This window comes from Microcaecilia unicolor, chromosome 13, assembly GCF_901765095.1.
Source record: "Microcaecilia unicolor chromosome 13, aMicUni1.1, whole genome shotgun sequence".
Taxonomy (NCBI): Eukaryota; Metazoa; Chordata; class Amphibia; order Gymnophiona; family Siphonopidae; genus Microcaecilia; species Microcaecilia unicolor.
This window is the reverse complement of record NC_044043.1, coordinates 30,232,061-30,257,144: the sequence shown is the minus strand read 5'-3', so window position 1 is coordinate 30,257,144 and position 25,084 is coordinate 30,232,061. Positions and strand designations below refer to the sequence as shown.

The 25,084-nt window shown below is 45.1% G+C and overlaps 1 protein-coding gene across 6 annotated transcripts in view; it reads left to right on the top strand.

Annotated features, from left to right (window-relative positions):
• The window catches only part of TPST1 (tyrosylprotein sulfotransferase 1), a 172,628-nt gene that overhangs the window by 74,289 nt on the left and 73,255 nt on the right, over window positions 1–25,084 (top strand). The window lies entirely within an intron of this gene.

Here is a 25,084-nt window from a genome sequence, read left to right as displayed (position 1 = left end):
CGTTGGGGAGAGGTTGGATTTTTGTAGACGCAGAACATATGTATTGTAAGGCGAGCTTGACTGCAAACATTAATTGACTATATGGGAATCTGGCAGGAAATGCTTCACAGGCAGTTCTGCATGGAAGTTTTTGTCACTGAAGTCAACACTCTCCTGTATTCCTAATCTAAACTCTTGGTATGGAATGTGACTTTTAGGCTACCATTTTCTTCTTGATTTGGAGGGATCATTTCATTTTTTAATGTATCACTTGTTCTCCAGTGGCGTAGCTAGGATTGAATGGGACCCTGTAACACTATGGACAACACCTTCTGTCCTTCAGTATTCCACACTATTTAAAAATTATAGAGGAGGGAGAGAAGTCAGAAATGCCTTGGCATGACATTGCCAAAAAAAAAACCCATTATCAGCGTCTTCCTGAAACATTATTTTGAAGTCTTTTTTTCTCTTTGATAATACTAAAAATAACACAGAATACCAAGATGACATAAGGACAATAAGTGGAGTCCATGAGATTTTTTGAAATAAAGTACAGGGTGAAATACTGTTTTTCACGTTTGTTATAGAAAATTGCCCCATTGTACTACAAGGGTCATATATGAACAACGTTTTCTATCTGCTGCCAGAGCCATAGGAATAAAATGGACTTTGTGGCAGATGGTTAGCATGAGCAGTGTGAGTTGTCTCTCTCATCTGGCACCTAAACATTTATTTGTGGGTAGTAAGAAATTTTTTTAAGGCAAGGAGGGGACTCAGTAATGAAAGGCTTTATTGCTCATCTGTCATCAGAGCTAGACCTTGACTTGATCATGAAAGAGAGAAAACTGTTCGGTACATAAACATGGCATATGTTTCAATAACTGTTTATATATTCAGTATGTTATACCAGCTTATATGTACACCCTAAAGCAATTGGATGGCATGCATGACATTGAAAAAAATACTTAAAAGAAATTCTGACTGATAGTACCAAAGAGATTTTCTTTTCTTAGGCTTTTGCGACTGGTGTCATGATTGCTGCGGTTGTCCGGGTCTTGCATCTGAGTAAGACCCGGACACTGAAGTGTCTAAGCAACAACCAGATTTTATGTTGCTTAGATGCACATAAAACTGAATCTTGGGAGGAGAATGGGGAAGAGCTCATCTTCACTTGGAGTCAAATATCTGTGCTGGGATCCTCCTCTGTTTCAGCACACACGCAGATCTAGTATAAACTGTAACTGTTCAAACGTCATGTGTGCTTCCACTATTCAAATCTCAGAAACATTAAAAATCCTTGGAGTCACTATCGACCGCCACCTAACACTCGAAACTCATGCAAACAACACAACCAAAAAGATGTTCTACTGCATGTGGAAACTGAAAAGAATAAGACCATTCTTCCCAAGATCCGTCTTTCGCAGCCTGATGCAATCCCTCGTACTCAGCCATCTGGACTCCTGCAACTCACTATACGCAGGTTGCAAAGAGCATATACTGAGGAAACTTCAAACGGCTCAGAATACAGCAGCCAGACTCATCTTCGGAAAACCAAAATATGAAAGTGCAAAACCCTTACGAGAGAAGCTACACTGGCTCCCACTCAAGGAACGCATCACTTTTAAAGTATGCACATTAGTCCACAAAATCATTCACGGTGAAGCCCCAGCCTACACGTCTGATTTAATAGACTTACCACCCAGAAACGCTAAAAGATCATCCCGAACTTTCCTCAACCTCCACTTCCCTAATTGCAAGGGCTTGAAATACAAGGCGCTGCACGCGTCAACCTTTTCTTACATGAGCACGCAGTTCTGGAACACACTACCACGCAACCTGAAAACGATCTATGAACAAACCACCTTCCGCAAACTGTTGAAGACCCATCTTTTTGAGAAAATTTACGGAAAGAACCAAAACACATAAAGCCCACAATCACTGTTCAGTTATGCATCAATACAACCACTCCTGAATTCTCATCCCCCGGAACCTTACCACACTCATACCTTTATTCACAGAAAATGTATACCAAGTGTTTTCCTGTTATTATATACTTCCCCTTTTTGTCTCCCTTGTTTCCTTCCAATGTTTCAGTGCTTTTTCCATGATTATACTCCTTAACGATACTTTAACTTTGACTCAAATAACTCATCACAATGTAATCCATAACCAAGTTGTAACAAATTGTATTTCCATGATTCATAATGTATTGTAAGCCACACTGAGCCCGCAAAAAGGTGGGAAAATGTGGGATAAAAATGCAATAAATAAATAAAAAACTCTTGTTCACTAGAGAAACTTCTCCATATCCTAAGTATTATTTACTTGTTCGCTTGTGGAGGAGTGGCCTAGTGGTTAGGGTGGTGGACTTTGGTCCTGGGGAACTGAGGAACTGAGTTCAATTCCCACTTCAGGCACAGGCAGCTCCTTGTGACTCTGGGCAAGTCACTTAACCCTCCATTCCTCAGCGACCCTCCAGACCGGTCAAGACGCGTGGGTTATGTCCTCCTACCAGCAGAGGGAGACTGAGAAAACACTAAACTTTTGAAGCCTGTATATATAACCTGTGCAGAACCTCCACTAGCCAGTATTTTCTCAGTCTCAGCAGAGGTAGCAGTTGACAGCCTCTGCAGTCTCCAATAGTCTGGTGAGGTAGTTTGTCATTGGGGCGTAGGATTTTTTCCTTCCAAACTTTATTCTGTTGCAGTACCCTGTACGTGTGTGTAAAAAAAAAAAAAAAAAAAAAAAGTGCTTCGGGGCCCTGGGTCCAGTGGGGCCCAGTTTTTCCCCCTGGGGTGTTACACCTATGTTTGGGTCCCTCCCCCTGTGCTGCTCTCTATTTCTGTTTGCTTGGCAGCTTTGTGCCTCGGCTGCTTTCTCAGTATTGTAGCCTTGAGTGCCTTACAATTTCCAGATGCCAGAGTTAGAGTACTGTGCCTTTAAGGTCAGTTATTCTATTTCGTTTTGCTTGGCAGCTTTGTGCCTCGGCTGCTTTCTCAGTATTGTAGCCTTGAGTGCCTTACAATTTCCAGCTGCCTTTAAGGGCATTTATTTCTTTATTTTCAGCGGACTGAACGGGGGTTTCGATTCCTTTCTGGAACGAGGGAGCAGCGCTTTCTTCAGTGCTTTTGCAGTGTGATTGAGTTTTTGGTTTGGCGCGTTTGCAGAACAGCTTTTCCCTTCCCTCATGGTTTATGGCGGCCCAGCTCCTCCGATGTTGTGCGTGCTCGTGGCAAGGGGTAGAGGTGCCAGGCGCTCAGTGTAAGCTTTGCGGTGCGCCTAAAAAGGTGGCTGCGGCTCCCCCCGACTTGATCGCGGAGGGATCGATGGTGTCGGGAGTCTCTGGGTCAGCGGGAGCGTAGGCAGGGCCGCTGTCAGCGGGAACAGTTTTGGCGGGAACGGCTGCCATCTTGAGTCCGGCGCGGCCCGTGGAGCCAGCTGTTTTTAGGCCTGCGGCCTCCGTTTTTGGCACAAAAGGGCCTAATGACGGTCCAGGAATGGTGGGCTTTCCTCCAGATTTTGTCTGGACGCGGTATCAGGCCTAGAGATCGGGACCCCCCCCCCCCAATTGGAAGAGGGGGCTGTTTCCGTCTTGGCTGAGAGACCGCGGTTAGAGTGGTCAGAGGACAGGCAATGTTTGTCTCCTGTAGCTACGGAAGCTGCGCTTAGTGATCTGGGGGAGTCAGATGGAATTGACGGCTCTCAGGAGCAGGATTGTTGGATTCCTGGAGAGGATCCTTCAGTAGTGCGGAGTTTCCATAGAGATGGGCTGTCAGAACTCATAGATCGGGTGTCGTTCACCCTTCAGTTTGGTCCTGAGGTGGCTTTGGGGGAAACTGGCCAGGATCCGTTGGTGAAGGGCATTCAGCGTCAGGCGTGATCCTTCCCTATGAACAAGGATCTCCGGGAGATGATTTGTCAGGAATGGGATTCGCCGTGTAAGGTGGTAAAGGCAATGGCAAGGCTTTATCCCCTCCCTCAGGAAGATAGGGATTCCTTTAAGGCTCCCATGGTAGATGCAGTAGTGATGGCAGTAATTATAGCTACAGCTATCCCGGTTGATGGAGGAACGGCCCTCCGTGATCCTCAGGATAGGAGGTTGGGATCTTTTCTCAAGCGTAGTTTTGTTTTGTCAGCTCTAGCCCTGCAGGCCTCGGTTTGTGGGAGTCTGGTAGCTTGGGCATGTTTTCATTGGGCCGAGAAGCTCCTGGATGATACGGTAGATGTTGGTTCTTCTGGGGGTCAGGAGTTAGCCAACTTGGACATGGGTTCATCCTTTTTGTCTGAGGCATTTTATGATTTGTTGCGTACTTCAGCCAAAAATATGGCTATGGTTGTGGGAGCGCGTAGGGCCCTTGGTTTATGAGGTTGGGTCGCGGATGCGGCTTCTAAGGCTAAGTTGTGTTCTCTGCCACTTAAGGGAGCTATGCTCTTTGGAGAAGATTTGGACAAGTTAGTTTGAGGTCTTAGTGATACCAAGGTTCTATGGCTTCCAGATTTTCAGTTCAAGGCAGGGGCCAGAACTAGTTCCTCTCGGGGACGGTTTAGGGAGGCTCGGCGGTATAGGCCGGGCAGATCGAGTGGGACCTCTAGGGGTCGATTTTTCCAGCGCACACAGTTCTTTCGTGGGAGTCGTCGCGGAGGGCGTGACTTTTCCGCGGGAGGTTAGTATTCAGGCCGCAATTCCCAATGAAGGTGTGCGGGCTCAGGCTCTGGTGCATGTCGGGGCTCGGCTGAGTCTGTTTTACCAGAGCTGGGCCCAAATCATGTCAGATCAGTGGGTTCTTGAGGTGTTTCGAGGTGGATATACGCTGGAATTCGAAAGCTCTTCTCCCGAAGTGTTTCTGGAATCCCTCTGTCGGTCTTGGAGCAAGAGGGCAGCAGTGAGGGACACTCTGCGGCGGCTGCTCGCGTTGGGAGCCGTGGTTCCTGTTCTTTCAGATCAGCAACGCTCGGGGTGCTATTTGATCTTTTTGATCTATTTTGTGGTCCACAAGAAAGAGGACACTTTTCGTCCCATTTTAGATCTCAAAAGGGTCAATGCGGCACTCAAGGTGCCCTCTTTCCGGATGGAGACGTTGCAGTCGGTCACTGGTGCGGTCCGGAAAGGAGAGTTTCTCACTTCCCTGGATTTGACGGAAGCTTATCTTCACTTTCCTTTGTGCGGCCTTTTGGTTCCAAGTTGCAGCGATTCGTCGGTTCCTTGCAGAGAAGGCGCCGACGGCCCGTACTTATCGTCAGGTCCTGGGCCTGATGGCAGCGACCATAGAGGTAGTTCCGAGGGCCAGGGCGCACATGCGTCAGGTACAGTCAGCTCTGCTCAGTCGTTGGTCCCCTTTGTCGCAGGACTTGGAGATGTGTTTTCCGCTGTCGGTGGCCCCTCGTCTCAGTCTCCGCTGGTAGCTCAACCTGCGCAATTTGGGAAAAGGAATGCTGTTGGAGTCCCCACAGGGGCTGGTAATGGTCACGGATGCCAGTCTGCAAGGTTGGGGGGCACATTGTCTCGGTCAGGTAGCTCAAGGCCGGTGGTCTCGGGCAGAAGCAGAGTGGTCCATCAACCGGCTGGAAATTCGGGCCATTCAGGTGGCGCTCCAGGCCTTGCCGTCGGTGGTTCGCCACAAGGCAGTCCGAGTGCTCTGCGACAATGCCATGGCAGTAGCGTATGTCAACCGTCAAGGGGGGACGAAGAGCTTTGGTGGCGCAGTTGAACTCAGCTTCAGGCTCTCTCGGCAGCGCATGTGGCTGGGGTAGGTCAAATAGATGCAGATTATCTCAGCAGGCACACTCTAGATCCCAGAGAGTGGTCTTTTCTTCAGTCAGTGTTCCAGCGAGTTGTGTCGGTCTGGGGACTTTCGGTGATAGATCTTAGGGCAACGGCTCGCTATGCGCAAGTTCAGAGATTTTTTTCAGTCGCTGGAGAGACCCTCGAGCGGAGGGAATCGACTCTCTTCTGTTGCCTTGGCCTTGGGAGTGGCTGTATGTGTTTCCTCCGTGGCTGTTAGTCTGTCGAGTAATATAGCGCATCGAACATCACTCCGGTCGGGTGATTCTGGTGGCTCCGGATTGGCAGCGTCGACCATGGCGGTGGCCCTGCCCTTGTTGGGATCAGTTCTGTGTCAAGGCCCGATAATCATGCCGGATCCGGCTCGGTTTTCGCTTACGGCTTGGCTCTTGAGCCGCACAAGTTGAAGAAGAAGGGGCTTTCGTCCAGTGGCTTTGCTACGATGTTGAATTCCCGTAGACGATCCACTTCCTTGGTGTATGTCCGGGTTTGGAGAATCTTTGAGCACTGGTGTGAAGACCATCGAGTTCGGCCGTTTCACTCTTCGGTGGCGGAAGGTTTGGAATTTTTGCACGATGGTGTTGATAGGGGTTTGGCCTTGTCTACACAGAAGGTTCAGGTGGCAGCTTTGTCATGTTTTCGTGGGAAGCTTCAGGGAAAGTACTTCGCTTCTGTGCCTGAGGTAGTGCATTTTTTGAAGGGTGTTAAGTTGCTGCGTCCGCCTCAGTGGCGGATGGTGCCTCCGTGGGATTTGAAGCTAGTTTTGGATGCTTTGATCAGGCCTCCGTTTGGGCCTCTGGTATCGGCATCTTGTAAGGATTTATCTTTAAAGACGGTCTTGTTGGTGGCGATTACTTCAGCACGGAGGGTTTCAGAGCTTCAGGCTTTGTCTTGTAGGGAACCATTTTTGTCCTTTCTAAGGGAAAGGTTTCGTTGTGGACGGTGCTTTCCTTTTTTTGCCCAAGGTGGTTTCCGAGTTCCATGTTAATCAGGTCATCTCTTTGCCAGTGTTGGGTGATATGGCTGGAGATGCGGAGCAGCATGGTATTGTCAAGCTGGATGTCAGGAGAGTTTTGAGTTATCTCTCTGGAACTCAGGACTTCAGAGCCTCTGACCGTTTGTTCGTTCTTCATGGTGGCCCAAAGAAGGGTGAAGCGGCTCCTAAGGTGACCATAGCACGGTGGTTGAAGGAGGCGGTTGCATCTGCTTACTTGGTGAAGGGTCGTGTGGTGCCTAGGGGCTGGTCTGCTCATTCCACTAGGGGAATGGCAGCCTCGTGGATGGAGAATAGTATGATTTTTCCGTTAGATATTTGTCGGGCTGCGGTTTGGTTTTCGTTGCATTCCTTTGTGAAGCATTATAGGATTCCTGTGCATGCAAAGGACGAGGCGCGCTTTGGGGCAGCAGTTTTGACCTCTGGCCTTAGTAGGTCCCTCCCATAAGTTAGTTTTTGCTCTGGTACGTCCCATGCGTCTTGACCGGTCTGGAGGGTCGCTGAGGAAGGTGAAATTAGATCTTACCTGCTAATTTTCTTTCCTCTAGACCCTCCAGACCGGTCAAGAGCCTGCCCTGTCTGTATTGGAGGCCAGGAGGTGTGTTTGTTGGATAATTCTTGGCAGCTGTAGATTGTTTCTCTAATTGCAGACTCTGTTTATTTCTGTTTTGTGATAGGAGTCTGGGACAGGTGGGGCTCTTCTTGTAGAAGCCCAACTGTTTTATCAAAGGCAAAGGAACAAGTTTCCGTAAGAGCAAGCGGAAGATGTTTCTTGTTTTTGCAGTTTACTGTGACCACATACAGGGTTGCTAGTTGTTGTTAGTGTTTTTTGTTTCTCTGCTTTGTCAGGGTTATACTGGCTAGTGGAGGTTCTGCATAGGTTATATATACAGGCTTCAAAAGCTTAGTGTTTTCTCAGTCTCCCTCTGCTGGTAGGAGGACATAACCCACGTGTCTTGACCGGTCTGGAGGGTCTAGAGGAAAGAAAATTAGCAGGTAAGATCTAATTTCACCTTGCCCCATGTAAGCCGCGTTGAGCCTGCCATGAGTGGGAAAGTGCAGGGTACAAATGTAACAAAAATAAAATAGATACTATTGGAGATTCTACATGGAATGTTGCTACTATTGGAGATTCTACATGGAATGTTGCTATTCCACTAGCAACATTCCATGTAGAAGGCTGCGCAGGCTTCTGTTTCTGTGAGTCTGACGTCCTGCACGTATGTGCAGGACGTCAGACTCACAGAAGCAGAAGCCTGCGCGGCCACATTGGTGATCTGCAAGGGCTGACATGCAATGTTGCTAGTGGAATAGCAATATTCCATGTAGAATCTCAAATAGTAGCAACAGTGGAGGAGTGGCCTAGTGGTTAGGGTGGTGGACTTTGGTCCTGGGGAACTGAGGACCTGAGTTCAATTCCCACTTCAGGCACAGGCAGCTCCTTGTGACTCTGGGCAAGTCACTTAACCCTCCATTGCCCCATGTAAGCCGCATTGAGCCTGCCATGAGTGGGAAAGCGCAGGGTACAAATGTAACAAAAATAAAAATAAATAAAACCAAACTTTTGTTTGAGCACTGAATTCTTCACATTATTATCATTGTTAATCACGCCTACCAGATGCACACAGCACTCATATAGACAATTCCTACTCCATGGAGTTTTTAAATTATAAGCTATAATCTAGTCCAGTGTTTCCCAAGTCCAGTCCTGAAGAATTCCTTGCCAGTCAGGTTTTCAAGATATCCACAATGAATATGCATGAACTCAGTTTGCATATACTGCCTCCATTATATGCAGATCTCTTTCATGTATATTCATTGTGGATATTCTGAAAACCTGACTGGCAAGGGATTCTTCAGGACTGGACTTGGGGAAACACTGATCTAATCAAGGCTAATAGACAGAGGAGCAGTAAGGAGAGGAGCAGTGGACACTATCCATGAGAAGCACCAGGACAGAGAATCCCAGTAGCTTGTTCCCACTGGGGAAGAGACAACTACAAGGATGTTGCAGCTGCTGGCTCAAAGAGTCCAACTCCTTGGGAAACCATGTACTTAATACCAGTTGTCCCTGAAAACAGGGTCTGAATTTTGAATGAGTCTCATTTATGTGTAACTGTATGAAAGAAAAATGGAATTTAGTTGCAGGTAACTGAATCACTGTGCTGGGTAATAGAATCACAACAAAACAGAACTTTTATTTTTCAAATGGAAAAACTTACAGAACGTTAAGAAATTAAGTCAGTTTAGTGTGAAACCGTGTAGGGCTAAGCTGATATTTATGTGCCCTCCCTCACCAGGGGACCTATCAGTTCTTTATTCTAGATTCCTTTGAAGAGGTCAAGTGAAATTGAAATGCAGCACATAACACAAAATATATAGATACTAGTAAAAAAGCCCCGTTTCTGATGCAAATGAAACGGGGGCTAGCAATGTTTTCTTCTGTATGCATGTGGGAGTGTGTGTGTCCCTGCCCTCTGGCCTCTCTCCCCTCCCCCCTCTGAGTCCTTCACTGTTACAGAGCCAGCGATTTGATTTCGTGCTCTGCTGTTTTCCTTCACTGACTGTGTTACAGAGAGGGCGGGGCAGACACTCATAGGGAAACCGGATATCTCGCCCCCTTCACACTTCTGGCTGGAGGCTTCATAGAACGTTGGTGTTGCTTTTTATATAGAGAGATATAAATAAAAGCAAAGGCCAATTTGGAGCGAACTCCTGAGTCTCTTGAACTGCAGAGATTCTACAGGACTGGCTCAGAGATACGCTTCAGCCCTCTTCTTTTTATTGGTAAGCAATGAAAGCCACATCATAATTAGATTCAGGAATCACATGTTATCAGCATCATATGGAAAGCATTACTCACTAATCATTATCTTTCTTATGAAAGTTCACCAGAATCATGGGAAATTGTTGTAATATCAGAATGTGTCAGCAGTTGTCCATCCAGCATATTATTAACAAGCTGAGCCTATATTTTATCTTTCTAATTCACGTCAAGTCACTTAATGCTGATAAAGCTATGATTTCCCAACAGCAATAGGATCATGGACACAGCCTAATTCCGTGTTCTGTATCATTCTTCTAGCTTACAAATATGTGTTATGTCTCGCATCTATCTCAAGTTATTTCAACATTAGCTCAATGTCCAGTAAATTATTATTCAGCAGTTGCTGTAAGCAGAATCATCTAGCTGCAAGCTTTTTGTCTCCCCTGATTTAATTGTTACATTAATCATAATCATTTTCAACCCGGACCTGGGGGGTCTCTATTCTCAGACAGATTTTCCAGACCATCAGGTGTTCATCAAACTTAACAAATTGGAACAATGAAATTTCCATTTCATTTTTAGTATGATCTCTTCTGTTCCAGGAGTAAGACTTAAGTACTTGTATAAGAGTATAGTAAGAAACCCTCCATCATACAATGGATTGGTATTAATTCAGTTTTCAAAAGAGATCAATATTCTTTTTACCATCAATTGTATGTAAATGTCTAGGTGTATGTAACATGCACTGGCTTGATAAAGCAACAGTAATCACACTTGCTCATATTTGGCTGTTCTAGCTTTTTCATAATCTGGTCAAGTTCAATCCAACTGATATCCTCTCGAATCAGAAATGAAAATACGGTACCTTATTTATTTTGTTTCCTTAAGAATGCCACTTCGATTGAATCTCCATCAACAGATTTTGCTTGATCAGCATACAACTTTATGCTTTTCTTGCAGTCAAACTACACCTTTGAAAAGAGTTACTTCCAAATCTGTCTTCGAATTAAGTTGCAATGTATAATACTTTACGTGTACAGAGATTTTGTCATGTCTGTGGTCGTGACTCCTCTCAGGCTTACTTTATTTCTGGGGGTCAGCTTCTGAGCTGGCTTCTCTCTGTCCTTTCTGAGTTAGTTCTGTCTCTGTGTGCTGGCTGCTTCCAGCATGGCTCTGATTGCTCCACTGTGCTGCACCTGTGTATGTTGAGCCTTTCTATGCTTCAGTATGCTTTCTGCCTGCTGCTTGGTTTGTGTTCCCCTCGCCCTCTGGTGACCAGAACCGGTGGCTGCCATAGATTGTCTTGCTGTCCCTACCCATTCCAGGCTTCAGCCCAGTCTGGTCCGGATCTTCCAGGCTGCCAGACTTGTCTTTCTTGTTTGTGCCTGAACAGCATCCGTAGTTGCCTTGAGATTGCTACAGCTGAGCCTTAGGTGCTGATGGGCTTTATTAATCACCTAGAAACTTCTGCGTTTGCCTTTGCATCTCCTAAGGTCCCTGGTATGCTGGTGTGCCCTGTGCACTTCTGCCTAGTCCAGTTTATTGTCTGAGATTCTTGTCTGTTTCTAGTATAGTCTTTGTGTAGTTTATCTTGTACTGTATTGCTTGTTCCCAGTCTTGTTTCTTGTTTGTATTTCTCTGTCTAGTTCTTGGTTGTCTGTCAGTATTTGTTTCCTGTTTTAGTGGCTGCCCTGGCAGCTTTCAGTCTTGTCTCTTGTCTGTCAGTATTTGTTGTTCCCTGTTTTAGTGGCTGCTCTGCAGCTTTCAGTTCCTGACCCTTTTGCCTGTCCACTTCCTGCCTAGTGGGTATGCAGTTCCTGCCCTGTCCGGTAAGTCCTGCCAGCCACCTGCACCCAGGGGCTCAACTCCTGAGGAACAGTGGTCAAGTGCAGGTGAAGACTAGCCGTCCTTGTCAGAGTTCTGTCTTATCCCTGTGTGGGGTGGTTTTGCCTGCCGCTCCTCGGCGGTGGCCCAAGGGCTCACAAACCTAGTTCTGCCTTGAAAGCCTGACATTTTTCTTCTAATGGAGGAAAAAGGCTTCAGATGCTCGGTTCAGTTTTTTTACTTTCGTAAGTTGTATTTATGCCGAGCGAAGTTCCTCATCAGCCTTTAAAAAACCTCCAATCTCCACCGTTTATTTGAACCAAGCATCTGAAGCCTTTTTCCTCCATTAGAAGAAAAATCTCTCCACATGTAAAGTAATTCGAAGATAGATTTGGAAGTGAGTCAAACTACACCAGAAGAAAATCTCCTGGTTTGACTTCATCGGCTACTGGTTTAGGGATTTCAACTGGATCATTGGATGTTTCTATTGTCTCTGGTAGTACAATATCTTTTCTAAAGGAAAATGTTTAAATCCTGAAACAGAGAATACACCATAGTCTACAACATATATCAACAGCAACTCCACAGTGGACAGTGTAAGTGTTTGAAAGTGTAAGGATATCTTTTCATCTTTCACCAAGGTCAGCACGACTTTTCCATTTCAGCAGCATGATTGATTTTAACTGATTTTTCATCAACTTTTGCCATATCTTCGGCTGACTGAATAACTCTACCTGCCATGCATTCCTTCCAAACTAACTGCCTGATGTTCAGACCGTGGAAGATAGCTGGGCTGTCTCCCTTGGTCTGCACTAAACCCAGTGACCAGCATTGAATTAGCGCTATAAGTTATTTTACCTATTGTGGCAGCCAAATATGCCTGCCAAACTTGGCCGGTCTGCCTTTAGAATCAGTGGATAGCCGGTTATATCGTTCGAACCACTAACCGGCGATATTCAGTGCCAGATAGCTGTGTAAGTGCTGTTTTTAGTGACCATTTAGAAAAAAATATATATATTGACCAGGAAGCGTTTAACTGTTCCTCCAATACCATCAACCACACCCTTGCCGTGGCTGGTGGCAAAGAAATGCCACAACAGCTTGACACTGAATTCAGTTTGCAAAAATATGAGGCTTGCAAACAGAAACGTCTGCGTAAACTGGCTTGCAAGCCCCATCACTGAAGAAATGAATTTTAACTGAAGGGTTCTTGCTCTTGACCAGACTTAATAATTGAGAAAAAAATGTATGGATTGCCTATTTGTCATAGTCCAAGTAATCACTTATGAATGCTGCTGAAATTCCAGCTTTGGCATCCAATCATATGCAGTGAAAACAGTTGCTTGACTGTTGGTCCAATGTGCATTCTGAATTTTATTTTGTTGTTTAAAGGCATAATTTTCTAAAAAAAAATCAACTTGGATGACAACAATTTAATTTGAAACCTTCTGATTGGTATTTTGAAAGTACAGACTTTGTTTTCTCTTTACAAATGAATGAACAAGAAAGACATTCAGCTTTGCCTTCAACATCTTGAAGCAAGTTGTCAGCTATGGGACTTGGTAATCCACTGATTCGCCATTTCCCACTGATACCATACAGCATCTAAAGATTTCTGTTCATCAGTCAAACAGAATTCAATGTCAAATTTGATAGAACAGGTGTTGCACTTTCTGTATATGCATAGTTCTGAATCAGGATCACAAGTAACTTAGCAATGAAAGAACGGAACTGTGTTGGTAAAGACAGGTTGTGTTTGTTCAGAACTTCCAGCAGGAGTCGAACATTTTCATAATATTTACAGACACGTACTGTTGAGGCAGTTCATTCACAAGACAAAACTCCTGTGGTCTTAGATTTAAATTGTACAGCGCTGCGTAGCCCTAGTAGCGCTTTAGAAATGTTAAATAGTAGTAGTAGATTATAGAACTTGCTAAAGCTAATAGGTTTAACCTACGACTCTACCGATAAGAATGTTTCACAAAATATGCTGTAGGCCTTTTTTAGCATATAGAATAGAAACTGCTGCTGAATCTTCCTTTTTCTCAATTCCTCCTTGATAGTCACACTATCTTTCTTTCCTGGTGCCTTTCCTGATATGTCATCTCACATGTAAAAAAAAAATAACGGAGCTTTTAACATTCTCTTCTAAACGACTTTGTTTCTGAAGTGCGGCGTCAATTTTCAATCCATGTTGGCTAGCTAATATAAATAGAGCTTTTTATCGCTTTCTAGGACTATGAGGCAGATGATAAAGCGTTTGCTTCACTGCCTTCGCCAGAGTGGCTGGCGACTTTTATGGACTTTTTGTGTGAGGGGTGGAAGCGTTGACAACATTAGCAATACTGAGCTGTTTTAGACACGTTCTATACTTTTCCTGGCTCTTTTTATGGAATTCTTGACATTTTTTTAATTCATTTGGAGTCATTTTGGCGCAACTTGCAGCTCTTTGTTTCTTGTCTTTGTCTTGAACTGTAACTAGCAAGCCCTTTGCCTTAAGATGTTCATGGTAATTCCTCTGTTTTTCAGCAGCTGTTAATTTGGCCATGTTTTGAAATGTGTACTGAAAGGCATGAGAGTACCAAAAAGCATAATTGAGTTGTAATGGAGGACTCAGCACTTTCTAACCATTGATGAACATGACCGTTTTATTTACAGAATTAATCTAGAATTCAGAAAATCCTTCAATTTTTGGATTTTTCTTATCCAAAGTACTGTACATAGAGAAGAAGACATTTACCTATTCAAGGTTTGAATATTTACTTAAAGTATTTAAATATCAAAAGTTAAAACTTCAGCACATGTAGCATATAAAGTCTTGTTATAGTTCTTTACACAATAAAATATAAGTAAGTTAGCAAGTCATTTGAGATACAATCTTGAGATGTAATGAGCAGTACAGTGGTGATTCTTTATTTTTAGAAGGTGTAATTCTTTTACCCTTGTGAGGTGATTCTGATACCAGCGTTTCTCCCCCTTAGTGGGAAGAGACAAACTTAAAATTTCTGGTGCAGGATACGATCATGAAACTGTTTTTGAGCACAAGTTTTGACGCTTGTATCTACACCCTACTTAATGTGACATTATTTCATGTGTTCAAAAGTAATGGAATCATTGTAGTCACCGTGGACAAGTTTGGAAGGCGGTAAGGGTTCACTTGCTACTTGTGCGGTAATCAGGAAGTGTGTGGCAATGTGGCCTTACTGCCGATTACCGCCGGGAACGCCCCCCCACGGTAGAAAACAGAAAATTATTTTGTACTGTGGGAAACTGCGCGCGAAAACTTTTGAACTACCACCGTGCGCCCAAGCTACCCCGGTAATAGGTCAATTTGGCATGCGTCACCTGCACAGTAGCCCTCCTGTAGCTTAGTAAAGGGGTCACTTGAATTTTTAAGGATCATGTCCATTCTTTCGTGGAACTGCCCTATTTCTAAAGAACTACAAGTGTTATTCTACTTTTGACTGGAAATAATATAAGTAGTGTATTTTCCCTTTCACCATCCAAGTTTAAGCAAACCCCTTTAGGTTGCCTGGACTGTTACTGGATGGGAGTATACTGTATGAGGTGCCTTTCAGCCTCTCAGCTTGCTGATCCTGGTCCTTACCAAAGAATTCAAAAAAATATTTTTAAGACCCCACCTTTTTTTTTTAAAAATATTTTTATTACGTTAGGAGTCAGTCACCATACAGCATATGTCTCCAGCATAACAGAACCTGTACAGTCATAATAAAACTCTTTATACAACAACATATAATAACTTTATATCCATCTGATCTCCACAGCATTTTACTTATTACCCCTTTCCTCCCTGTTACCCCCCTCCCCTCCCATCCCCCTTCCATTCCCCACTCCCCCTCCCCAGTGAGTTCCCCAAACTACACACAGACTCTACTATCCAGATTTGGAGCATTGTTGTGAGAACAGAGCTTGAGTTCTTCCCCAAAGATCTCGATATTGACGAAGTCTCAGAGCAGTAGCAAATTTATATGTCATGCTTACCCAACTACCCATTTCTACCATACATGACTTCCACGACTCCAGGTCCAGGGGCTCCTCAGCAACCCACACCCTTAATATACACTTCTTCAAAATTATCATTGCTAGTAGTATAAATTTGGTCTGGGCCGCACCCAATCCCTGCTTTTGGAGTGACTCCCCACATCCCATCAGGGTGACAGAATACTGCCACTCCACTGTACGCTGCAATATCTCTTCCAGTAGGTGCAACGCCCTTACCCAGAACTCATGTAATGATGGACACTCTATAAAGCAATGTAAAAATGAACCCACATTCCTCTTACATTTGTTGCACGTGTCCTCCTCCCACATCCCCAACACCTTCCCTCTTGCCTTAGTGATGTGCACCCTGTATAGAATCTTGTACTGAATGTCCTGTAATGATGCATTTGGAGTTATCTTCCCCAAGTTTCGAAATGCTGCCCCCAGGCGCTCCGCCGTGACCTCTTCTACTATGTCTCTGCTCCATTCCTCTGCTAAGTGTGACACATGGGGCGCTTTTTTATGATCTCTGATCGCTTGATGCCACCTTGACAACCCATTACTTAATGGGCTAGTCTGCATAAACAGTAAGTCTAATTTGGTGAAACGAGCTAAAGACCGAGTCCTGCGCTCTTCACTTAGCACATAGTCTTGGGCTTGCAAATAAGCGAAAAATTGTGAGCCAGCTATCTGCAGTTCATGCTTTACCATATCAAAGGTTGGAATGGCATCGTCCCCCTCCTTCCGGAACTGACCTATAAACCGACATCCCTTGTCCCGCCAGCTCCCGAATATCGACACGCCCTGCCCTGCTGGGAAGGCCATATTTCCCACTAACGGCATAAATGGACTGACCCCCTTACCCGCATCTCCATGTCCTCTCCACCACCTCCATGCCCGTTGCAACGCAGCCACGTAGGGGTTCCCCACTATTTTCCGGGCTCCCTGCACTGCCCAGGACTCTAGTACCGTAAAGGGGTCATTTGGGCTGCACCAACTCTCCCAAAATCCCGGGAACGCATAATGCCCCTCCCCCGAGATCAATTCGTGTATCCACCGCATTAACGCTGCCACGTTATATCTCCTCAGGTCTGGGAGCCGGAGACCTCCCTGTGCTTTACCGTATATCAGTTTGGTAAATGCTATCCTTGGGCGTTTAGAATGCCAAATAAAGGTGCTTACTATGCTTCTATATTTTTTCCCTTCCTCCCTTCCCACCCACAATGGCAGCATTTGCAATGGGTATAATAACTTAGGTAATAACACCATTTTTACCAATGCGATCCTGCCCATGAAATTTACTGGGAACTCCTTCCACTTTTTACAAAGTTGTTTTACCTCATCTATGCGGTCAACTAGATTCCTTTTATACACCCAGGCCATGTCCGCGCTAAGGTATACCCCAAGATATTTGATACCTCCCTGTGCCCGACGTAGTGGGAAATTCTGCGATTCAAAACAACGACACGCTTCATTGACAGACAACGCCTCCGATTTTTCAAAATTTATACTAAGGCCCGAAAAGGCCCCGAACTCTCGAATAATATGCATAACTAACGGCAGAGCTTCAGTTGCGTCGTCTATCAGCAGCAACATATCGTCTGCGAACAGATTTATTTTATATTCTTCTCCTCCCACTCTTATACCTTTCAAGCTCGTTTCCTGTCTTATTTTGGCTGCCAGTGGTTCTAAAGTTAGGATAAACAGTAAAGGCGACAGAGGACACCCCTGCCGAGTCCCCCTTCCCAAAGCAAATGCATCCGATAAGGAATCATTTATGAGTATTTGAGCCGTCGGGGAGCTATATAACGCCCTAATCCAGTTCAAGAATTCCCCCTGGATGCCGAAACGTCCCAGAATCCAAAACATATATCTCCAAATCACCTTATCAAAGGCTTTCTCGGCATCCAGGCTAGCCAAAATGGCATCCCCTCTCCTCCCCTTCCCCTCCAACAAAACTCTGCACACTTTTAAGATGTTGGCCGATGCATACCTTCCCTTGACAAATCCGACCTGATCAGGATGTACCAGATAAGGCACCACCTGCCCCAAACGATTCGCGAGCACTGCCGCTAATATCTTTACATCTTGGTTCAGCAGTGAGATTGGCCTGTAGGAACCCACCAGCTCTCCATCCCTCCCAGGCTTGGGAAGCACCACTATATGTGCATGATTTAACACCGAGCCCATAGTGCCCGCTTCTCTAACATCCTCACACATTGCAATGAACGGCGCCACTATCATATCTTGGAGAATTTTATAATATTCCCCTCCCAGTCCATCGGGACCCGGTGCTTTTGCTAAGGTTAATCGTTTAATGACATTTTGTACCTCCTTCCCCTGAATCGGAGCGTTCAACATCTGCTGCTGCTCTACCGATATGTTGGCCAAGCCCACCCCCTCAAGGAATTCTCTGCATTTATCCTCTGGGAAAGATCCCTCTTCATACAAGGACGAGAAGAAATGTACAAACTCCCCTTGAATTTCTGTTGCTGTGGCACATACTCTCCCCTGTTCGTTTTTAATTTTACTGATATATTTCCTCGTTGACCTCTGATTTACGAGAGACGCCAACATTTTACCTGTTTTATTGCCCCATTGCTGTAATTTATATTTATACAATTTAACATTATACATCGCACCCTCATCCAACACAACCTGTATGCTTTTCCTGCACTCCATATATGCCTTTCTATTGCCTTCAGTTGGGCGACCTATCAGTGTCCTGCACGCTTCCCGCAATTGTGTAGTAAGAACCTTTATTTTCTCCCTCCGAGCTTTATTCTTAGAAGCAACATATGAAATAATCTTCCCTCTTAGCACTGCCTTTGCGGCCTCCCAAAAAATTCTCGGGCTCACCTCCTGCGCGTCATTGTCCACTATATAATCCAGCCAGCACTGCCTCAAGTATGTGCAGAAGTCTCTGCTTCTATGTAACGCCGGATTCATCTGCCATCGGTCCGGACCCTCCCTCTTTCCCCAGGATAACTCTACCCACACTAGGGCATGATCCGACACAGCTGGCTCTTCAATTCCCGAGCTCTTTGCTACGACACTAATTGAATACGATACCAGCAGATAGTCAAGGCGGGAATGGGCCCCATGGGGGTGAGAAAAAAAAGTATAATCATGATCTTCTAAATGTTGCTGCCTCCATATGTCCACTAATGCTAAATCTTTCATTAACAAATTCACTCCCTTATCCTCATGGTCCCTTCCTGCTCTCCGCGCTGGCTTACAATCTATTGAAGGGTCACTGGTAATGTTGAAATCCCCCCCAACTATAAGCTGGTAATTGTCTAATGTTACCAACTTGGCTATCAGCAAAGTAAAAAATTTGTGGCTATAAACATTGGGAGCGTAAACACTGCATAGCCCCACCCTTTTCCCTTGCAGGTCACCTGTCACTATTAAAAAACGCCCTTCAGGGTCCTGATACATGTTATGCAAATCAAAGGCCACATTTTTCCTAAGTAATATTGCCACCCCCCGTTGCCTTCCGTTATATGCTGCAAAGAATATATCCCCTACCCAGTCCTTCTTTAAGATGTTCTAATTTGCTTAGGTGGGTTTCCTGAAGCATGGCCACATCCGCTTTTTGGCGCTTAAGAGCCTGCAGTATTTTAGTTCTCTTTACCGGGGAATGCACTCCGTCCACATTCAATGACACAATCTTAAGATTAGCCATTAAGGACAAAATATCTCTTGTCAACTCGTGCTCTAATTCCCGGTGCAATCTGTGGGCCTCCCAGCTGAGCCCCCAGATTTAAAATACATTGTACCTGTCTCTGCTGGTTCTCACACTCTCCTCTCGTTTTACTCTCTGGTCTTGTTTTTTCCCATCGTCCGCACAATCTCCACATAAGTATTTTTTGAGAAACTTTCACTCCCTCCCACCCTCCTCTCCCCCCCCCTTGATTGTTCCCCTCCCCCCCCCCCCATTCTTCCCCTACCATTCTTACCCTTTGAGCACACATACCCCTTGTGCATACCAATGCTCAACATGCACACTCCCCTTCACACCACCAACTCTCCCGAACTCCGCACTCACTACCCCTACCTCCCCTCCCCCCCCCCCGGGATACCCCCACACCCCGCTCAACACAGACTCCTCTTATACATTCCATTGTAATCCTGTAACTAGGCACTTGCGCTCCCTAAAGAGAAAAACCTGAATATTAGTAAAACGGGAGCACAGTGAAGGGTCCAACATGTAAACTATGTAACTTAAACTGGGCAGTTCATGGCACAAGATTTCTTTCACATCCCTGCAGATGCGCTTACATAATGCACTGGCCAGCTGCATATTCGTTGTCTTCTTTAAGCGCCTCATATCCAGTTCTCATCTTGCCACCTCTACTGCCCTTAAATTCCAGAGAGAAGAAAAAAGCTCCACCAACACATGTCCTCTCTTTCACTGTTCTCTCTCATGGTAAGGTAGCCACAAATTTTTCCAGCTCTGCCGCCTCATTGAAAAACAAAGTTTTGTTCTTGTGCAGCACCCGCACCTTTGCTGGGTATAGTAAAGCGAATCGGACTCCCTTGTCATACAATCTTTTACATTGACGGCCCATAACTTTCCGCTGATCAGATACTGTGGTCGAGTAGTCCTGAAAAAGCAGGATTTTCTCCCCTTCATATGCAAGGCCCGATTTATTCCTGTATGCTTGCAGCAGTGCTTCCTTGTCCATATAATTCAACAGCTTTGCTAGCACTTGCCTTGGCCTGCTCTCATTCACTCTTATCACTCCCACTCTGTGCACTCTCTCCACCTGCAGGGGAATTCTACTGGTGTCCAGGCCCAGTTCCTTAGGTAGCCACTGTTCCACCATTTTCCGTAAGTCCATTGCTTTCACTGACTCTGGGATGCCCACAAGTCGAAGATTATTTCTTCTGCTGCAATTCTCCAGGTCGTCTGCCTTCTGAGTCAGCTGCTCACATTTTCTTTCCAAGGCTGCCACTCGCTCGTTCGTGCTCACCGCTGTATCCTCACATGTCAACACTCTATCCTCCACATGCTGCAATCTGGCGCTCTGGTGTTCCAGCGTCTCGCGAATTTGATCTACCGACGTCTGCAACTTAGTTAACTTGTCCTCCAACATCGCGGAAATCTGTTGCACCATTTCCCGCACCATGTCAGCTGGTAGCGGGCCCGCCATCGCTGTCTCAGGAGCCGCCGCCATCTTGCCTTGCGTCTCGCTGGTATTTTGCTTTCCCCGCGGGGTCTTGGCGGGCATAACCTCCTGCGCGCTCGACGCAGCGCTTTCCTGACTCGTTTTTTTTGTGCCTCTCACCTTCCGCCGCCTGCTGTTGCGGAATCGGAGCTCACCTCGGGGGGAGATCGGTGATAAAATAGCTGACCCAAGACCCCACCTTGATGCTCACCCAGCAACCAAAGGATATATACATCCCCCCCCCCCCCCCCCCACCAGCTGAAGTTGCATGGAGCCTATGCTTATTTTCTGTTGCTTTTAGTTGTGTCCATTTAATCCTCGCTGATCACAAATTGTATTTGCTGGTTTAGGATCTTCAGAGAATCCAGCTTTTTTCTGATTTTGTGGTACCTGTAACTGCACAATTTGGGTGCTGTTTTGGTCTCCGAAGGCTCCTGGGTGGTCATAGGAGGCTAAAACCTTTTAAATTTGCTGATGAACTTAGCTCCCCTCAGGGACTGTACTATGATTGGATGCCTCTCTTATAGACCATTTTGTAATCATGGGTGGGAAGTCTGGAAAAGGGCTGTTCCCAGGAGTGAACAGACAAGTGTTGCAGCTGGATGTCCAGAGCAATTGATGTTGCCTTTGGAAATTATCTCAAGATTACGTCTCCTGCCAGAACAACCTCCTTTGTCTAATTAATTTTACCTCTGAAGTAGAGTTAAAATATTAAGAGGGTCTTTTATTATAGTGTGCTAGCGTTTCTAGCTCACGCTAAAAATCAGCTGACGCTAAATGCTATTATATACTTATTGGTGTCTCAGCTTATAGCGCCAGCTGATTTTTTTTAGTGCGAGCTAAAAACTCTAGAGCACCTTAGTAAAAGGGCCCCTAAGTTTTACTAAATGCTATACAGAGCTTGAAGAACACAAGATCAAATTCCAGATGTGAACTTAAATGTAATTGTGTCTTTTTTGGATAATTTTACTGAAGAAAGGACAATTGAACAAGATCGTAGTGAGGCTGTTGCTTCTGCACTTAAAAAAAATTATTTAGGGCCTCTTTTACAAAGCCACGCTACCAATTCCCGGTGCGACAAATGAGAGAAGCCCGTTCAATTCCTGTGGGCTTCCTCTCATTTGCTGCTCGGGAATCACTACTGCAGCTTTGTAAAAAAAAAAAAAAAAGCCCTTAGTGCAGTAACGAAATGAAATGCTTTCCAATAGACTTAGGCTAAAAGTATAACAATACTCAGATTACCTGAAGTGACCACTGTGCTGGCTCAGATTTTTTTGAAGTTTGTAAGATCAATAATAAATTGAATGCTCCACAGTGTGATAGAAATCTAAAGTTGTAGCTGAGTCATCTTTAGCAAACTGAGCAGAAGACTGGACCAACGTCAATAGTTATATTTTTAGCTGAGCTGGATAAGGGCATAGTAAATGGAGCTCACTCAGGAAAAGAAGGCTGCATTTTATTTCACAATTTGTCTGGTGCCACTCAAATGCACAGATAAAAAGTTGTTTGCTTTGCTTAAAGAACATTTTAATAAACTCAAAAGTCCAGATATCAGTTTTACATTCTGCGTCATTTAAAGTTCGACAGTATGATTTTTCTCTCTGATTTTGATGATGCTTCTTAAACCGGTAGAAAACAATTGTACTAGAGACTCAAATGATACTTTGAAATAGAGAGAGGCTATTGGGTTATTTTTTTTTAATACAGTTTAAGGCACCTATATTTTAAATACTGAAGATCATTTTCAAAGCCATTTCCTTGGCTAAACTGTGCTTTACCCATGGAAATGGCCTTTTATAAACTAGCTGTCCTTTGAGTAAAATGGCACATATAGGTCCGGATTCAGTAACTGGCGGCCAATGTTAGGCGCCAGAAAGATCTGCACTAAACTCGTATTCTAGAGGGTGCTTAACCCCAAGCGCCCTTTAAAGAATAGCGCAAAAAGCCAATTCACAGACCCAACTTTGAGTGTAAGGGCTTATTTATTTATTGCATTTGTATCCCACATTTTCCCACCTCTTTGCAGGCTCAATGTGGCTTACAATACATCAAGAATAGTAGAAATATGTAAGAAAATAGACATTTAGTATTGCAAAAATATCTTGGGTGACATGATAATGATAAAGCATGATAGTAATATAACAAGCAAAAATCGTTAGGCAGTACTGGATATATGTGTAGGAGTTACATTTGTTGATCTTTGTGGTATGCCTTGTCAAAGAGATGGGTCTTCAGTAGTTTGCGGAAGTTAGTTAGTTCATAGATCATTTTTAAGTTGCGCGGCAGCACGTTCCAGAATTGTGTGCTCAAGTAGGAAAAGGTTGATGCATGCGTTAGTTTTGTATTTTAGACCTTTGCAGTTGGGGAAGTGAAGATTAAGAAATGTGCGGGATGTTTTTTCAGCGTTCCTTCTGAAACCTGGTGTAAATCCTCGCACCCAACTGGTGGCAGTTGGGAGTGCAAATTATCCTATTCTCTAACACTACACCTAAATTTTGGGAATGCCCCTGACCCACCTATTCCCCTCCTGTGGCCACGCCCCCATTTCAAGTTTCACGTGAGACAATTTAGGCGTGCAACGTTATGCGAGCAAGCAGATCCGTGTGCAAATCCTAATTAATGCCAGTTAATGTCAATACAGTACAGTCTTGATTATCCAACCTTCGCTAATCTGACCATCTGGCATATCCGACAGACACCCCCCCCCCCCCCCCCCCAGTGATGTCATTGCGTCTCTTTCCATTTTTTGGCCTAGCACAGAGGGAAGTTTTGCAACTGAGACAATTTGTTTTCAGACTCAGGACCCTACTTTTACGGCCTTTGTTTATGCACTGTTTAAGGGGGTTACCATTGTTTTCCATATTATCCGACTTTTCACTTATCCATCAGCAGGCCAGTCCTGTTTACGTTGAATAATCTAGACTTTACTGTAATTGATTAATGGCTCATTATCTAATTTATGCATGGGCTTTTTCAGCATTACCACATCGGGAGCCACTAGCGATAAAAAGAGGCCCTTGGTGTGCATTATAGTGGCCAGTTTTTATCATGGCATAGAAAGTCAGTTCTTAAGTGTAATGAAATGTTCAGACATCTCCTAGGGGTTTATTTATTTTTATCTTATCTCTTTCAAATTCTGAATTAAATAATACAAGACATATAACCTTGCAATAGCAAATAGGGAGCTTACATAGGATACATCTCAGAAGATCATAACAGAACAGAAAAGTTTTCAGATATATAGGTTCATCTCCTTTGTTTATACAACAGGGTTAGTCTCTTAGAATATGCCTTCAGTCAATATTGCTTATAAATATTCTCCATGTTTTTCACCATGGTCACTTCCAGGGGCAACAGAAAACCTTTATGGCTGATGGGGCCAAAGAAAATAACATCTCCTTTTAACCCTGACCCCAGTGCTCCTGATACTATGTGGGGTAAAAGGTTTTTGGGCCATCCCATTCCGTTGCCAATGACCTAATTTCTTCACTCTTAACGTTATCAATAGAAATCAAACAAAATAAAACATGGAAAAGAAAATAAGATGATACCTTTTTTATTGGACATAACTTAATACATTTCTTGATTAGCTTTCGAAGGTTGCCCTTCTTCGTCAGATCGGAAATAAGCAAATGTGCTAGCTGACAGTGTATATAAGTGAAAACATTCAAGCATTACTATGATAGTCTGACAGGGTGGGAGGATGGGGGTGGGTCGGAGGTATGCATGGGGACATCAAAGCATATCATTGATATTCTAACTGGATAGGTGAGGGGTTTTTCCATGTTTTATTTTGATTTCTATTGATAACCTTAAGAGTGGACTAACACGGCTACCACACTCCTTCACTCTTAACAAAATCTAATAGTAGGAATGCTTTGATAGAAGTGCCTTTTTCAACCTTTCTCATTATTTACCCCCCCCCCCCCCAACAGAGCAGGAAGAGTAAGAGGAGTCCAGTCAGGGGCGTAGCCAGACCTCGCAGGGAGGGGGGGCCAGAGCCCGAGGTGGGGGGGCACTGTTTAGCCGCGCCGCCGCCTCCCCAAGCCGCCGCCACATTGGACCCCCCCCTGCTGGCCTGCCAACGATCCCCTTGAACCCCTCTCCCGCCACCAACTCTCCCCCGCCGTCGCCGCCCACCCCGCCGCCGCATCAGATACCTTTTTTGCTGGTGGGGGACCCCGAACCCCACCAGCCGAAGAGAGTCTTCAGCGCCAGAGTAGCGCCTTCGTTCAACGAAGTTCCTGGTGCAATCAGCTGTTTCGACGCCTTATGTCCTGCACAGGGCTACATGCACGGTGCAGGACGTAAGGCATCAAAACAGCTGATCACAGGAACTTCGTTGAACAAAGGTGCTACTCCAGCGTTGAAGAAGACTCTCTTTGGCTGGCGGGGTTCGGGGAACCCCCCCCCCCCCCCCCCGCCAGCAAAAAAGGTATCTGATGCGGCGGCGGAGCGGATGGCGACGGCGGGGGAGAGTTGGTGGCGGGAGGGGGGGTTCAAGGGGATCGTCGGCAGGGGGCCAGGGCCAAATCTACGGGGGCCCAGGCCCCCTCAGGCCC